The sequence below is a fragment of the Hypanus sabinus genome, chromosome 21, assembly GCF_030144855.1.
Source record: "Hypanus sabinus isolate sHypSab1 chromosome 21, sHypSab1.hap1, whole genome shotgun sequence".
NCBI lineage: Eukaryota > Metazoa > Chordata > Chondrichthyes > Myliobatiformes > Dasyatidae > Hypanus > Hypanus sabinus.
This window is the reverse complement of record NC_082726.1, coordinates 12,965,002-12,981,992: the sequence shown is the minus strand read 5'-3', so window position 1 is coordinate 12,981,992 and position 16,991 is coordinate 12,965,002.

Here is a 16,991-nt window from a genome sequence, read left to right as displayed (position 1 = left end):
GAGTCACCAAGGAGCGGAGTACAAGAGTTGCCAGGGTGCGGTGTACAAGAGTCAGCAGGGTGCAGAGTACAAGAGTCGGCCGGGTGCAGAGCACAAGAGTCACCAGGGTGAGGAGTACAAGAGTCGGCAGGGTTCTGCGTACAAGAGTCGCCAGGCTGCGGTGTACAAGAGTCCGCAGGGTGCGGAGTACAAGAGTGTCCAGGGTGCGGAGTACAAGAGTCGGCAGGGTTCTGCGTACAGGAGTCGCCAGGGTGTGGAGTACAAGATTCGGCCGCGTGTAGAGAACAAGAGACACCAGGGTTCTGCGTACAAGAGTCGCCAGGGTGCGGTGTACAAGAGTCAGCATGGTGCAGAGTACAAGAGTCGGCCGGGTGCAGAGCACAAGAGTCACAAGGGTGCGGAGTACAAGAGTCAGCAGGGTGCAGAGTACAAGAGTCGGCAGGGTGCAGAGTACAAGAGTCGGCCGGGTGCAGAGTACAAGAGACACCAGGGTGCGGAGTACAAGAGTCAGCATGGTGAAGAGTACAAGAGTCGGCCGGGTGCAGAGTACAAGAGTCACCAGTGTGCAGAGTACAAGAGTCACCAGGGTACGGAGTACAAAAGTCACCAGGGTGCAGAGTACAAGAGTCGGCAGGGTGCAGAGTACAAGAGTCGGCAGGGTGCGGAGCACAAGAGCCACCAGGGTGCTGAGTACAGTAGTCGGCAGGGTGCGGAGTACAAGTGTCACCAGGGTGCAGAGTACAAGAGTCGGCAGGGTGCGGAGTACAGGAGTCGGCAGGGTGCTGTGAACAAGAGCCACCAGGGTGCGGAGTACAAGAGTCGCCAGGGTGCGGAGTACAAGAGTCACCAGGGTGCAGAGTACAAGATTCGGCCGCGTGAAGAGTACAAGAGACACCAGGGTGCGGAGTACAAGAGTCGCCAGGGTGCGGAGTACAAGAGTGTCCAGGGTGCGGAGTACAAGAGTCACCAGGGTGCGGAGTACAAGAGTCGGCAGGGTGCGGAGTACAAGAGTCGCCAGGGTGCGGAGTACAAGAGTGTCCAGGGTGCGGAGTACAAGAGTCACCAGGGTGCGGAGTACAAGAGTCGGCAGGGTGCGGAGTACAAGAGTCGGCAGGGTGCGGAGTACAAGAGTCAGCAGGGTGCAGAGTACAAGAGTCACCAGGGTGCGCAGTACAAGAGTTGGCAGGGTTCTGCGTACAAGAGTCGCCAGGGTGCGGTGTACAAGAGTCAGCAGGGTGCAGAGTACAAGAGTCGGCCGGGTGCAGAGTACAAGAGACACAAGGGTGCGGAGTACAAGAGTCAGCAGGGTGAAGAGTACAAGAGTCGGCCGGGTGCAGAGTACAAGAGTCACCAGTGTGCGGAGTACAAGAGTCACCAGGGTGCAGAGTACAAGAGTCACCAGGGTGCAGAGTACAAGAGTCGGCAGGGTGCAGAGTACAAGAGTCGGCAGGGTGCGGAGCACAAGAGCCACCAGGGTGCTGAGTACAGGAGTCGGCAGGGTGCGGAGTACAAGAGTCACCAGGGTGCAGAGTACAAGAGTCGGCAGGGTGCGGAGTACAAGAGCCACCAGGGTGCAGAGTACAAGAGTCGGCAGGGTGCGGAGTACAAGAGTCACCAGGGTGCAGAGTACAAGAGTCACCAGGGTGCAGAGTACAAGAGTCGGCAGGGTGCGGAGTACAAGAGTCACCAGGGTGCAGAGTACAAGAGTCACCAGGGTGCAGAGTACAAGAGTCACCAGGGTGCAGAGTACAAGAGTCGGCAGGGTGCGGAGTACAAGAGTGTCCAGGGTGCTGAGTACAAGAGTCGGCAGGGTGCTGAGTACAAGAGTGTCCAGGGTGCGGAGTACAAGAGTCACCAGGGTGCGGAGAACAAGAGTGTCCAGGGTGCGGAGTACAAGAGTCGGCAGGGTGCGGAGTATAAGAGTCTCCAGGGTGCGGAGAATAAGAGTCGCCAGGGTGCGGAGTACATGAGTCGCCAGGGTGCGGAGTACAAGAGTCGGCAGGGTGCGGAGTACAAGAGTCGGCAGGGTGCGGAGTACAAGAGTCGGCAGGGTGCTGAGTACAAGAGTCACCAGGGTGCAGAGTACAAGAGTCACCAGGGTGCAGAGTACAAGAGTCGGCAGGGTGCGGAGTACAAGAGTCGGCAGGGTGCGGAGTACAAGAGTCGGCAGGGTGCTGAGTACAAGTGTCACCAGGGTGCAGAGTACAAGAGTCGGCAGGGTGCGGAGTACAAGAGTCACCAGGGTGCGGAGTACAAGAGTCAGCAGGGTGAAGAGTACAAGAGTCGGCCGGGTGCAGAGTACAAGAGTCACCAGTGTGCAGAGTACAAGAGTCACCAGGGTGCGGAGTACAAGAGTCACCAGGGAGCGGAGTACAAGAGTCGGCAGTGTGCGGAGCACAAGAGCCACCAGGGTGCTGAGTACAGGAGTCGGCAGGGTGCGGAGTACAAGAGTCGCCAGGGTGCGGAGTACAAGAGTCACCAGAGTGCGGAGTACAAGAGTCAGCAGAGTGCTGAGTACAAGAGTCACCAGGGTGCGGAGTACAAGAGTCGCCAGGGTGCGGTGTACAAGAGTCAGCAGGGTGCAGAGTACAAGAGTCGGCCGGGTGCAGAGTACAAGAGTCGCCAGGGTGCAGAGTACAAGAGTCGGCAGGGTGCTGAGTGCAAGAGTCACCAGGGTGCGGTGTTCAAGAGTCACCAGGGTGCTGAGTACAAGAGTCGGCAGGGTTCTGCGTAGAAGTGTCGCCAGGGTGCGGTGTACAAGAGTCAGCAGGGTGCAGAGTACAAGAGTCGGCCGGGTGCAGAGTTCAAGAGTCACCAGGGTGCGCAGTACAAGAGTTGGCAGGGTTCTGCGTAAAAGAGTCGCCAGGGTGCGGTGTACAAGAGTCAGCAGGGTGCAGAGTACAAGAGTCGGCCGGGTGCAGAGTACAAGAGTCACCAGTGTACAGAGTACAAGAGTCACCAGGGTGCGGAGTACAAGAGTCACCAGGGTGCAGAGTACAAGAGTCGGCAGGGTGCAGAGTACAAGAGTCGGCAGGGTGCGGAGCACAAGAGCCACCAGGGTGCGGAGTACAAGAGTCACCAGGGTGCGGAGTACAAGAGTCGGCAGAGTGCTGAGTACAAGAGTCACCAGGGTGCGGAGTACAAGAGTCGCCAGGGTGCGGTGTACAAGAGTCAGCAGGGTGCTGAGTACAAAAGTCGGCAGAGTGCTGAGTACAAGAGCCACCAGGGTGCGGAGTACAAGAGTCACCAGGGTGCGGAGTACAAGAGTCGGCAGAGTGCTGAGTACAAGAGTCACCAGGGTGCGGAGTACAAGAGTCGCCAGGGTGCGGTGTACAAGAGTCGGCAGAGTGCTGAGTACAAGAGCCACCAGGGTGCGGAGTACAAGAGTCACCAGGGTGCGGAGTACAAGAGTCGGCAGAGTGCTGAGTACAAGAGTCACCAGGGTGCGGAGTACAAGAGTCGCCAGGGTGCGGTGTACAAGAGTCACCAGGGTGCGGAGAACAAGAGTGTCCAGGGTGCGGAGTACAAGAGTCGGCAGGGTGCGGAGTATAAGAGTCTCCAGGGTGCGGAGAATAAGAGTCGCCAGGGTGCGGAGTACATGAGTCGCCAGGGTGCGGAGTACAAGAGTCGGCAGGGTGCGGAGTACAAGAGTCGGCAGGGTGCGGAGTACAAGAGTCGGCAGGGTGCTGAGTACAAGAGTCACCAGGGTGCAGAGTACAAGAGTCACCAGGGTGCAGAGTACAAGAGTCGGCAGGGTGCAGAGTACAAGAGTCGGCAGGGTGCGGAGTACAAGAGTCGGCAGGGTGCTGAGTACAAGTGTCACCAGGGTGCAGAGTACAAGAGTCGGCAGGGTGCGGAGTACAAGAGTCACCAGGGTGCGGAGTACAAGAGTCAGCAGGGTGAAGAGTACAAGAGTCGGCCGGGTGCAGAGTACAAGAGTCACCAGTGTGCAGAGTACAAGAGTCACCAGGGTGCGGAGTACAAGAGTCACCAGGGAGCGGAGTACAAGAGTCGGCAGTGTGCGGAGCACAAGAGCCACCAGGGTGCTGAGTACAGGAGTCGGCAGGGTGCGGAGTACAAGAGTCGCCAGGGTGCGGAGTACAAGAGTCACCAGAGTGCGGAGTACAAGAGTCAGCAGAGTGCTGAGTACAAGAGTCACCAGGGTGCGGAGTACAAGAGTCGCCAGGGTGCGGTGTACAAGAGTCAGCAGGGTGCAGAGTACAAGAGTCGGCCGGGTGCAGAGTACAAGAGTCGCCAGGGTGCAGAGTACAAGAGTCGGCAGGGTGCTGAGTGCAAGAGTCACCAGGGTGCGGTGTTCAAGAGTCACCAGGGTGCTGAGTACAAGAGTCGGCAGGGTTCTGCGTAGAAGTGTCGCCAGGGTGCGGTGTACAAGAGTCAGCAGGGTGCAGAGTACAAGAGTCGGCCGGGTGCAGAGTTCAAGAGTCACCAGGGTGCGCAGTACAAGAGTTGGCAGGGTTCTGCGTACAAGAGTCGCCAGGGTGCGGTGTACAAGAGTCAGCAGGGTGCAGAGTACAAGAGTCGGCCGGGTGCAGAGTACAAGAGTCACCAGTGTACAGAGTACAAGAGTCACCAGGGTGCGGAGTACAAGAGTCACCAGGGTGCAGAGTACAAGAGTCGGCAGGGTGCAGAGTACAAGAGTCGGCAGGGTGCGGAGCACAAGAGCCACCAGGGTGCGGAGTACAAGAGTCACCAGGGTGCGGAGTACAAGAGTCGGCAGAGTGCTGAGTACAAGAGTCACCAGGGTGCGGAGTACAAGAGTCGCCAGGGTGCGGTGTACAAGAGTCAGCAGGGTGCTGAGTACAAAAGTCGGCAGAGTGCTGAGTACAAGAGCCACCAGGGTGCGGAGTACAAGAGTCACCAGGGTGCGGAGTACAAGAGTCGGCAGAGTGCTGAGTACAAGAGTCACCAGGGTGCGGAGTACAAGAGTCGCCAGGGTGCGGTGTACAAGAGTCGGCAGAGTGCTGAGTACAAGAGCCACCAGGGTGCGGAGTACAAGAGTCACCAGGGTGCGGAGTACAAGAGTCGGCAGAGTGCTGAGTACAAGAGTCACCAGGGTGCGGAGTACAAGAGTCGCCAGGGTGCGGTGTACAAGAGTCACCAGGGTGCGGAGTACAAGAGTCGCCAGGGTGCGGTGTACAAGAGTCAGCAGGGTGCAGAGTACAAGAGTCGGCAGGGTGCGGAGCACAAGAGCCACCAGGGTGCGGAGTACAAGAGTCACCAGAGTGCAGAGTACAAGAGTCGGCAGGGTTCTGCGTACAAGAGTCGCCAGGGTGCGGTGTACAAGAGTCAGCAGGGTGCAGAGTACAAGAATCGGCCGGGTGCAGAGTACAAGAGTGGCCAGGGTGCAGAGTACAAGAGTCGGCAGGGTGCTGAGTGCAAGAGTCACCAGGGTGCTGAGTACAAGAGTCGGCAGGATTCTGCGTACAAGAGTCGCCAGGGTGCAGAGTACAAGAGTCGGCTGGGTGCAGAGTAGAAGAGACACCAGGGTGCGGAGTACAAGAGTCAGCAGGGTGAAGAGTACAAGAGTCGGCCGGGTGCAGAGTACAAGAGTCACCAGGGTGCGCAGTACAAGAGTTGGCAGGGTTCTGCGTACAAGAGTCGCCAGGGTGCGGTGTACAAGAGTCAGCAGGGTGCATAGTACAAGAGTCGGCCGGGTGCGGAGTACAAGAGTCGCCAGGGTGCGGTGTACAAGAGTCACCAGGGTGCGGAGTACAAGAGTCGCCAGGGTGCGGTGTACAAGAGTCACCAGGGTGCGCAGTACAAGAGTTGGCAGGGTTCTGCGTACAAGAGTCGCCAGGGTGCAGTGTACAAGAGTCAGCAGGGTGCAGAGTACAAGAGTCGGCCGGGTGCAGAGTACAAGAGACACAAGGGTGCGGAGTACAAGAGTCAGCAGGGTGAAGAGTACAAGAGTCAGCAGGGTGCATAGTACAAGAGTCACCAGGGTGCGGAGTACAAGAGTCGGCAGGGTGCAGAGTACAGGAGTCGGCAGGGTGCAGAGTACAAGAGTCGGCAGGGTGCGGAGTACAAGAGTCACCAGGGTGCGGAGTACAAGAGTCACCAGGGTGCGGAGCACAAGAGCCACCAGGGTGCTGAGTACAGGAGTCGGCAGGGTGCGGAGTACAAGAGTCACCAGGGTGCAGAGTACAAGAGTCGGCCGGGTGCAGAGTACAAGAGTCGGCAGGGTGCTGAGTACAGGAGTCGGCAGGGTGCGGTGTACAAGTGTCACCAGGGTGCGGTGTACAAGAGTCGGCAGGGTGCTGAGTACAGGAGTCGGCAGGGTGCTGAGTACAAGAGTCGGCAGGGTGCGGAGTACAAGAGTCGGCAGGGTGCGGAGTACAAGAGTCGGCAGGGTGCTGAGTACAGGAGTCGGCAGGGTGCTGAGTACAGGAGTCGGCAGGGTGCTGAGTACAAGAGTCACCAGGGTGCGGAGTACAAGAGTCGGCAGGGTGCGGAGTACAAGAGTCACCAGGGTGCGGAGTACAAGAGTCGCCAGGGTGCGGTGTACAAGAGTCACCAGGGTGCAGAGTACAAGAGTCGGCAGGGTGCGGAGTACAAGAGTCACCAGGGTGCTGAGTACAGGAGTCGGCAGGGTGCGGAGTACAAGAGTCACCAGGGTGCAGAGTACAAGAGTCACCAGGGTGCAGAGTACAAGAGTCGGCAGGGTGCGGAGTACAAGAGTCACCAGGGTGCAGAGTACAAGAGTCGGCAGGGTGCGGAGTACAAGAGTCACCAGGGTGCAGAGTACAAGAGTCACCAGGGTGCAGAGTACAAGAGTCGGCAGGGTGCGGAGTACAAGAGTCACCAGGGTGCAGAGTACAAGAGTCGGCAGGGTGCGGAGTACAAGAGTCACCAGGGTGCAGAGTACAAGAGTCACCAGGGTGCAGAGTACAAGAGTCGGCAGGGTGCGGAGTACAAGAGTCACCAGGGTGCAGAGTACAAGAGTCGGCAGGGTGCGGAGTACAAGAGTCACCAGGGTGCGGAGCACAAGAGCCACCAGGGTGCTGAGTACAGGATTCGGCAGGGTGCTGAGTACAAGTGTCACCAGGGTGCAGAGTACAAGAGTCGGCAGGGTGCGGAGTACAAGAGTCACCAGGGTGCGGAGTACAAGAGTCACCAGGGTGCGGTGTACAAGAGTCACCAGGGTGCAGAGTACAAGAGTCACCAGGGTGCAGAGTACAAGAGACGGCAGGGTGCGGAGTACAAGAGTCACCAGGGTGCGGAGTACAAGAGTCACCAGGGTGCAGTGTACAAGAGTCACCAGGGTGCAGAGTACAAGAGTCGGCAGGGTGCGGAGTACAAGAGTCACCAGGGTGCGGAGTACAAGAGTCACCAGGGTGCGGTGTACAAGAGTCAGCAGAGTGCTGAGTACAAGAGTCACCAGGGTGCGGAGTACAAGAGTCGGCAGGGTGCGGAGTACAAATGTCGGCAGAGTGCTGAGTACAAGAGTCACCAGGGTGCGGAGTACAAGAGTCGGCAGGGTGCGGAGTACAAGAGTCGGCCGGGTGCAGAGTACAAGAGTCACCAGGGTGCGCAGTACAAGAGTCGGCAGGGTTCTGCGTACAAGAGTCGCCAGGGTGCGGTGCACAAGAGTCAGCAGGGTGCAGAGTACAAGAGTCGGCCGGGTGCAGAGTACAAGAGTCACCAGGGTGCGCAGTACAAGAGTTGGCAGGGTTCTGCGTACAAGAGTCGCCAGGGTGCGGTGTACAAGAGTCAGCAGGGTGCATAGTACAAGAGTCGGCCGGGTGCAGAGTAGAAGAGACACCAGGGTGCAGAGTACAAGAGTCAGCAGGGTGAAGAGTACAAGAGTCGGCCGGGTGCAGAGTACAAGAGTCACAAGGGTGCAGAGTACAAGAGTCGGCAGGGTGCAGAGTACAAGAGTCGGCAGGGTGCGGAGCACAAGAGCCACCAGGGTGCTGAGTACAGGAGTCGGCAGGGTGCTGAGTACAAGAGTGTCCAGGGTGCAGAGTACAAGAGTGTCCAGGGTGCAGAGTAGAAGAGTCGCCAGGGTGCAGAGTACAAGAGTCGCCAGAGTGCGGAGTACAAGAGTGTCCAGAGTGCGGAGTACAAGAGTGTCCAGGGTGCGGAGTACAAGAGTCGCCAGGGTGCGGAGTACAAGAGTCACCAGGGTGCGGAGTACAAGAGTCACCAGGGTGCAGAGTACAAGAGTCGGCAGGGTGCGGAGTACAAGAGTCACCAGGGTGCAGAGTACAAGAGTCGGCAGGGTGCAGAGTACAAGAGTCGGCAGGGTGCAGAGTACAAGAGTCACCAGGGTGCGGAGTACAAGAGTCACCAGGGTGCAGAGTACAAGAGTCGGCAGGGTGCGGAGCACAAGAGCCACCAGGGTGCTGAGTACAGGAGTCGGCAGGGTGCGGAGTACAAGAGTCGGCAGGGTGCTGAGTACAAGAGTCACCAGGGTGCGGAGTACAAGAGTCGCCAGGGTGCGGTGTACAAGAGTCAGCAGGGTGCTGAGTACAAAAGTCGGCAGACTGCTGAGTACAAGAGTCACCAGAGTGCGGAGTACAAGAGTCGGCAGGGTTCTGCGTACAAGAGTCGCCAGGGTGCGGTGTACAAGAGTCAGCAGGGTGCAGAGTACAAGAGTCGCCAGGGTGCAGAGTACAAGAGTCGCCAGGGTGCAGAGTACAAGAGTCGCCAGGGTGCAGAGTACAAGAGTCGGCAGGGTGCTGAGTGCAAGAGTCACCAGGGTGCGGTGTTCAAGAGTCGGCAGGGTGCTGAGTGCAAGAGTCACCAGGGTTCTGCGTACAAGAGTCGCCAGGGTGCGGTGTACAAGAGTCAGCAGGGTGCAGAGTACAAGAGTCGGCCGGGTGCAGAGTACAAGAGTCACCAGGGTGCGCAGTACAAGAGTTGGCAGGGTTCTGCGTACAAGAGTCGCCAGGGTGCAGAGTACAAGAGTCGGCCGGGTGCAGAGTAGAAGAGACACCAGGGTGCGGAGTACAAGAGTCACCAGGGTGCAGAGTACAAGAGTGTCCAGGGTGCGGAGTACAAGAGTCGGCAGGGTGCGGAGCACAAGAGCCACCAGTGTGCTGAGTACAGGAGTCGGCAGGGTGCGGAGTACAAGTGTCACCAGTGTGCTGAGTACAAGTGTCACCAGGGTGCAGAGTACAAGTGTCACCAGGGTGCGGAGTACAAGAGTCGCCAGGGTGCTGAGTACAAGAGCCACCAGTGTGCTGAGTACAGGAGTCGGCAGGGTGCGGAGTACAAGTGTCACCAGTGTGCTGAGTACAAGTGTCACCAGGGTGCAGAGTACAAGTGTCACCAGGGTGCGGAGTACAAGAGTCACCAGGGTGCGGAGTACAAGAGTCACCAGTGTGCAGAGTACAAGAGTCACCAGGGTGCGGAGTACAAGAGTCACCAGGGTGCAGAGTACAAGAATCGGCAGGGTGCAGAGTACAAGAGTCGGCAGGGTGCGGAGCACAAGAGCCACCAGGGTGCGGAGTACAAGAGTCACCAGGGTGCGGAGTACAAGAGTCGGCAGAGTGCTGAGTACAAGAGTCGCCAGGGTGCGGTGTACAAGAGTCAGCAGGGTGCTGAGTACAAAAGTCGGCAGAGTGCTGAGTACAAGAGCCACCAGGGTGCGGAGTACAAGAGTCACCAGGGTGCGGAGTACAAGAGTCGCCAGGGTGCGGTGTACAAGAGTCGGCAGAGTGCTGAGTACAAGAGCCACCAGGGTGCGGAGTACAAGAGTCACCAGGGTGCGGAGTACAAGAGTCGGCAGAGTGCTGAGTACAAGAGTCACCAGGGTGCGGAGTACAAGAGTCGCCAGTGTGCGGTGTACAAGAGTCACCAGGGTGCGGAGTACAAGAGTCGCCAGGGTGCGGTGTACAAGAGTCAGCAGGGTGCAGAGTACAAGAGTCGGCAGGGTGCGGAGCACAAGAGCCACCAGGGTGCGGAGTACAAGAGTCACCAGAGTGCGGAGTACAAGAGTCGGCAGGGTTCTGCGTACAAGAGTCGCCAGGGTGCGGTGTACAAGAGTCAGCAGGGTGCAGAGTACAAGAGTCGGCCGGGTGCAGAGTACAAGAGTGGCCAGGGTGCAGAGTACAAGAGTCGGCAGGGTGCTGAGTGCAAGAGTCACCAGGGTGCGGTGTACAAGAGTCACCAGGGTGCTGAGTACAAGAGTCGGCAGGATTCTGCGTACAAGAGTCGCCAGGGTGCAGAGTACAAGAGTCGGCCGGGTGCAGAGTAGAAGAGACACCAGGGTGCGGAGTACAAGAGTCAGCAGGGTGAAGAGTACAAGAGTCGGCCGGGTGCAGAGTACAAGAGTCACCAGGGTGCGCAGTACAAGAGTTGGCAGGGTTCTGCGTACAAGAGTCGCCAGGGTGCGGTGTACAAGAGTCAGCAGGGTGCATAGAACAAGAGTCGGCCGGGTGCGGAGTACAAGAGTCGCCAGGGTGCGGTGTACAAGAGTCACCAGGGTGCGGAGTACAAGAGTCGCCAGGGTGCGGTGTACAAGAGTCACCAGGGTGCGCAGTACAAGAGTTGGCAGGGTTCTGCGTACAAGAGTCGCCAGGGTGCGGTGTACAAGAGTCAGCAGGGTGCGGAGTACAAGAGTCACCAGGGTGCAGAGTACAAGAGTCGGCCGGGTGCAGAGTACAAGAGTCACCAGGGTGCAGAGTACAAGAGTCGGCCGGGTGCAGAGCACAAGAGCCACCAGGGTGCTGAGTACAGGAGTCGGCATGGTGCGGAGTACAAGAGTCACCAGGGTGCAGAGTACAAGAGTCGGCAGTGTGCTGAGTACAGGAGTCGGCAGGGTGCTGAGTACAAGAGTCGGCAGTGTGCGGAGTACAAGAGTCACCAGGGTGCGGAGTACAAGAGTCACCAGGGTGCGGAGCACAAGAGCCACCAGGGTGCTGAGTACAGGAGTCGGCAGGGTGCGGAGTACAAGAGTCACCAGGGTGCAGAGTACAAGAGTCGGCAGGGTGCGGAGTACAAGAGTCACCAGGGTGCAGAGTACAAGAGTCGGCAGGGTGCGGAGTACAAGAGTCACCAGGGTGCAGAGTACAAGAGTCGGCAGGGTGCGGAGTACAAGAGTCACCAGGGTGCAGAGTACAAGAGTCGGCAGGGTGCAGAGTACAAGAGTCGGCAGGGTGCGGAGCACAAGACCCACCAGGGTGCTGAGTACAGGAGTCGGCAGGGTGCTGAGTACAAGTGTCACCAGGGTGCAGAGTACAAGAGTCGGCAGGGTGCGGAGTACAAGAGTCACCAGGGTGCGGAGTACAAGAGTCACCAGGGTGCGGAGCACAAGAGCCACCAGGGTGCTGAGTACAGGATTCGGCAGGGTGCTGAGTACAAGTGTCACCAGGATGCAGAGTACAAGAGTCGGCAGGGTGCGGAGTACAAGAGTCACCAGGGTGCAGAGTACAAGAGACGGCAGGGTGCGGAGTACAAGAGTCACCAGGGTGCGGAGTACAAGAGTCACCAGGGTGCGGCGTACAAGAGTCACCAGGGTGCAGAGTACAAGAGTCGGCAGGGTGCGGAGTACAAGAGTCACCAGGGTGCGGTGTACAAGAGTCAGCAGAGTGCTGAGTACAAGAGTCACCAGGGTGCGGAGTACAAGAGTCGGCAGGGTGCGGAGTACAAATGTCGGCAGAGTGCTGAGTACAAGAGTCACCAGGGTGCGGAGTACAAGAGTCGGCAGGGTGCGGAGTACAAGAGTCGGCCGGGTGCAGAGTACAAGAGTCACCAGGGTGCGCAGTACAAGAGTCGGCAGGGTTCTGCGTACAAGAGTCGCCAGGGTGCGGTGCACAAGAGTCAGCAGGGTGCAGAGTACAAGAGTCGGCCGGGTGCAGAGTACAAGAGTCACCAGGGTGCGCAGTACAAGAGTCGCCAGGGTGCTGAGTACAAGAGTCACCAGGGTGCAGAGTACAAGAGTGTCCAGGGTGCGGAGTACAAGAGTCGCCAGGGTGCTGAGTACAAGAGTCACCAGGGTGCAGAGTACAAGAGTGTCCAGGGTGCGGAGTACAAGAGTCGCCAGGGTGCTGAGTACAAGAGTCGGCAGGGTGCGGAGCACAAGAGCCACCAGTGTGCTGAGTACAGGAGTCGGCAGGGTGCGGAGTACAAGTGTCACCAGTGTGCGGAGTACAAGGGTCGCCAGGATGCTGAGTACAAGAGCCACCAGTGTGCTGAGTACAGGAGTCGGCAGGGTGCGGAGTACAAGTGTCACCAGGGTGCGGAGTACAAGAGTCGGCCGGGTGCAGAGTACAATAGTCACCAGAGTGCGGAGTACAAGAGTCGGCCGGGTGCAGAGTACAAGAGTCACCAGGGTGCGGAGTACAAGAGTCGGCCGGGTGCAGAGTACAATAGTCACCAGAGTGCGGAGTACAAGAGTCGGCCGGGTGCAGAGTACAAGAGTCACCAGGGTGCGCAGTACAAGAGTCGGCAGGGTTCTGCGTACAAGAGTCGCCAGGGTGCGGTGTACAAGATTCAGCAGGGTGCAGAGTACAAGAGTCGGCCGGGTGCAGAGTACAAGAGTCACCAGGGCGCGCAGTACAAGAGTTGGCAGGGTTCTGCGTACAAGAGTCGGGAGGGTGCAGAGTACAAGAGTCACCAGGGTGCGGAGTACAAGAGTCAACAGCGTGCAGAGTACAAGAGTGTCCAGGGTGCGGAGTACAAGAGTCGCCAGGGTGCTGAGTACAAGAGTCACCAGGGTGCAGAGTACAAGAGTGTCCAGGGTGCGGAGTACAAGAGTCGCCAGGGTGCTGAGTACAAGAGTCGGCAGGGTGCGGAGCACAAGAGCCACCAGTGTGCTGAGTACAGGAGTCGGCAGGGTGCGGAGTACAAGTGTCACCAGTGTGCGGAGTACAAGAGTCGCCAGGGTGCTGAGTACAAGAGCCACCAGTGTGCTGAGTACAGGAGTCGGCAGGGTGCGGAGTACAAGTGTCACCAGGGTGCGGAGTACAAGAGTCGGCCGGGTGCAGAGTACAATAGTCACCAGAGTGCGGAGTACAAGAGTCGGCCGGGTGCAGAGTACAAGAGTCACCAGGGTGCGGAGTACAAGAGTCGGCCGGGTGCAGAGTACAATAGTCACCAGAGTGCGGAGTACAAGAGTCGGCCGGGTGCAGAGTACAAGAGTCACCAGGGTGCGCAGTACAAGAGTCGGCAGGGTTCTGCGTACAAGAGTCGCCAGGGTGCGGTGTACAAGATTCAGCAGGGTGCAGAGTACAAGAGTCGGCCGGGTGCAGAGTACAAGAGTCACAAGGGCGCGCAGTACAAGAGTTGGCAGGGTTCTGCGTACAAGAGTCGGGAGGGTGCAGAGTACAAGAGTCACCAGGGTGCGGAGTACAAGAGTCAACAGGGTGCAGAGTACAAGATTCGGCCGCGTGCAGAGTGCAAGAGACACCAGGGTGCTGAGTACAAGAGTCACTAGGGAGCGGTGTACAAGAGTCGCCAGGGTGCAGTGTACAAGAGTCAGCAGGCTGCACAGTACAAGAGTCGGCCGGGTACGGAGTACAAGAGTCGGCCGGGTGCAGAGTACAAGAGACACCAGGGTGCGGAGTACAAGAGTCAGCAGGGTGAAGAGTACAAGAGTCGGCCGGGTGCAGAGTACAAGTGTCACCAGTGTGTAGAGTACAAGATTCACCAGGGTGCGGAGTACAAGAGTCACCAGGGTGCAGAGTACAAGAGTCGGCAGGGTGCAGAGTACAAGTGTCACCAGGGTGCTGAGTACAAGAGGCTTCAGGGTGCGGAGTACAAGAGTCGGCCGGGTGCAGAGTACAAGAGTGGCCAGGGTGCAGAGTACAAGAGTCGGCAGGGTGCTGAGTGCAAGAGTCACCAGGGTGCGGTGTACAAGAGTCACCAGGGTGCTGAGTACAAGAGTCGGCAGGATTCTGCGTACAAGAGTCGCCAGGGTGCAGAGTACAAGAGTCGGCCGGGTGCAGAGTAGAAGAGACACCAGGGTGCGGAGTACAAGAGTCAGCAGGGTGAAGAGTACAAGAGTCGGCCGGGTGCAGAGTACAAGAGTCACCAGGGTGCGCAGTACAAGAGTTGGCAGGGTTCTGCGTACAAGAGTCGCCAGGGTGCGGTGTACAAGAGTCAGCAGGGTGCATAGAACAAGAGTCGGCCGGGTGCGGAGTACAAGAGTCGCCAGGGTGCGGTGTACAAGAGTCACCAGGGTGCGGAGTACAAGAGTCGCCAGGGTGCGGTGTACAAGAGTCACCAGGGTGCGCAGTACAAGAGTTGGCAGGGTTCTGCGTACAAGAGTCGCCAGGGTGCGGTGTACAAGAGTCAGCAGGGTGCGGAGTACAAGAGTCACCAGGGTGCAGAGTACAAGAGTCGGCCGGGTGCAGAGTACAAGAGTCACCAGGGTGCAGAGTACAAGAGTTGGCCGGGTGCAGAGCACAAGAGCCACCAGGGTGCTGAGTACAGGAGTCGGCAGGGTGCGGAGTACAAGAGTCACCAGGGTGCAGAGTACAAGAGTCGGCAGTGTGCTGAGTACAGGAGTCGGCAGGGTGCTGAGTACAAGAGTCGGCAGTGTGCGGAGTACAAGAGTCACCAGGGTGCGGAGTACAAGAGTCACCAGGGTGCGGAGCACAAGAGCCACCAGGGTGCGGAGTACAAGAGTCAACAGGGTGCAGAGTACAAGAGTGTCCAGGGTGCGGAGTACAAGAGTCGCCAGGGTGCTGAGTACAAGAGTCACCAGGGTGCAGAGTACAAGAGTGTCCAGGGTGCGGAGTACAAGAGTCGCCAGGGTGCTGAGTACAAGAGTCGGCAGGGTGCGGAGCACAAGAGCCACCAGTGTGCTGAGTACAGGAGTCGGCAGGGTGCGGAGTACAAGTGTCACCAGTGTGCGGAGTACAAGAGTCGCCAGGGTGCTGAGTACAAGAGCCACCAGTGTGCTGAGTACAGGAGTCGGCAGGGTGCGGAGTACAAGTGTCACCAGGGTGCGGAGTACAAGAGTCGGCCGGGTGCAGAGTACAATAGTCACCAGAGTGCGGAGTACAAGAGTCGGCCGGGTGCAGAGTACAAGAGTCACCAGGGTGCGGAGTACAAGAGTCGGCCGGGTGCAGAGTACAATAGTCACCAGAGTGCGGAGTACAAGAGTCGGCCGGGTGCAGAGTACAAGAGTCACCAGGGTGCGCAGTACAAGAGTCGGCAGGGTTCTGCGTACAAGAGTCGCCAGGGTGCGGTGTACAAGATTCAGCAGGGTGCAGAGTACAAGAGTCGGCCGGGTGCAGAGTACAAGAGTCACAAGGGCGCGCAGTACAAGAGTTGGCAGGGTTCTGCGTACAAGAGTCGGGAGGGTGCAGAGTACAAGAGTCACCAGGGTGCGGAGTACAAGAGTCAACAGGGTGCAGAGTACAAGATTCGGCCGCGTGCAGAGTGCAAGAGACACCAGGGTGCTGAGTACAAGAGTCACTAGGGAGCGGTGTACAAGAGTCGCCAGGGTGCAGTGTACAAGAGTCAGCAGGCTGCACAGTACAAGAGTCGGCCGGGTACGGAGTACAAGAGTCGGCCGGGTGCAGAGTACAAGAGACACCAGGGTGCGGAGTACAAGAGTCAGCAGGGTGAAGAGTACAAGAGTCGGCCGGGTGCAGAGTACAAGTGTCACCAGTGTGTAGAGTACAAGATTCACCAGGGTGCGGAGTACAAGAGTCACCAGGGTGCAGAGTACAAGAGTCGGCAGGGTGCAGAGTACAAGTGTCACCAGGGTGCTGAGTACAAGAGGCTTCAGGGTGCGGAGTACAAGAGTCGGCCGGGTGCAGAGTACAAGAGTGGCCAGGGTGCAGAGTACAAGAGTCGGCAGGGTGCTGAGTGCAAGAGTCACCAGGGTGCGGTGTACAAGAGTCACCAGGGTGCTGAGTACAAGAGTCGGCAGGATTCTGCGTACAAGAGTCGCCAGGGTGCAGAGTACAAGAGTCGGCCGGGTGCAGAGTAGAAGAGACACCAGGGTGCGGAGTACAAGAGTCAGCAGGGTGAAGAGTACAAGAGTCGGCCGGGTGCAGAGTACAAGAGTCACCAGGGTGCGCAGTACAAGAGTTGGCAGGGTTCTGCGTACAAGAGTCGCCAGGGTGCGGTGTACAAGAGTCAGCAGGGTGCATAGAACAAGAGTCGGCCGGGTGCGGAGTACAAGAGTCGCCAGGGTGCGGTGTACAAGAGTCACCAGGGTGCGGAGTACAAGAGTCGCCAGGGTGCGGTGTACAAGAGTCACCAGGGTGCGCAGTACAAGAGTTGGCAGGGTTCTGCGTACAAGAGTCGCCAGGGTGCGGTGTACAAGAGTCAGCAGGGTGCGGAGTACAAGAGTCACCAGGGTGCAGAGTACAAGAGTCGGCCGGGTGCAGAGTACAAGAGTCACCAGGGTGCAGAGTACAAGAGTCGGCCGGGTGCAGAGCACAAGAGCCACCAGGGTGCTGAGTACAGGAGTCGGCAGGGTGCGGAGTACAAGAGTCACCAGGGTGCAGAGTACAAGAGTCGGCAGTGTGCTGAGTACAGGAGTCGGCAGGGTGCTGAGTACAAGAGTCGGCAGTGTGCGGAGTACAAGAGTCACCAGGGTGCGGAGTACAAGAGTCACCAGGGTGCGGAGCACAAGAGCCACCAGGGTGCTGAGTACAGGAGTCGGCAGGGTGCGGAGTACAAGAGTCACCAGGGTGCAGAGTACAAGAGTCGGCAGGGTGCGGAGTACAAGAGTCACCAGGGTGCAGAGTACAAGAGTCGGCAGGGTGCGGAGTACAAGAGTCACCAGGGTGCAGAGTACAAGAGTCGGCAGGGTGCGGAGTACAAGAGTCACCAGGGTGCAGAGTACAAGAGTCGGCAGGGTGCAGAGTACAAGAGTCGGCAGGGTGCGGAGCACAAGACCCACCAGGGTGCTGAGTACAGGAGTCGGCAGGGTGCTGAGTACAAGTGTCACCAGGGTGCAGAGTACAAGAGTCGGCAGGGTGCGGAGTACAAGAGTCACCAGGGTGCGGAGCACAAGAGCCACCAGGGTGCTGAGTACAGGATTCGGCAGGGTGCTGAGTACA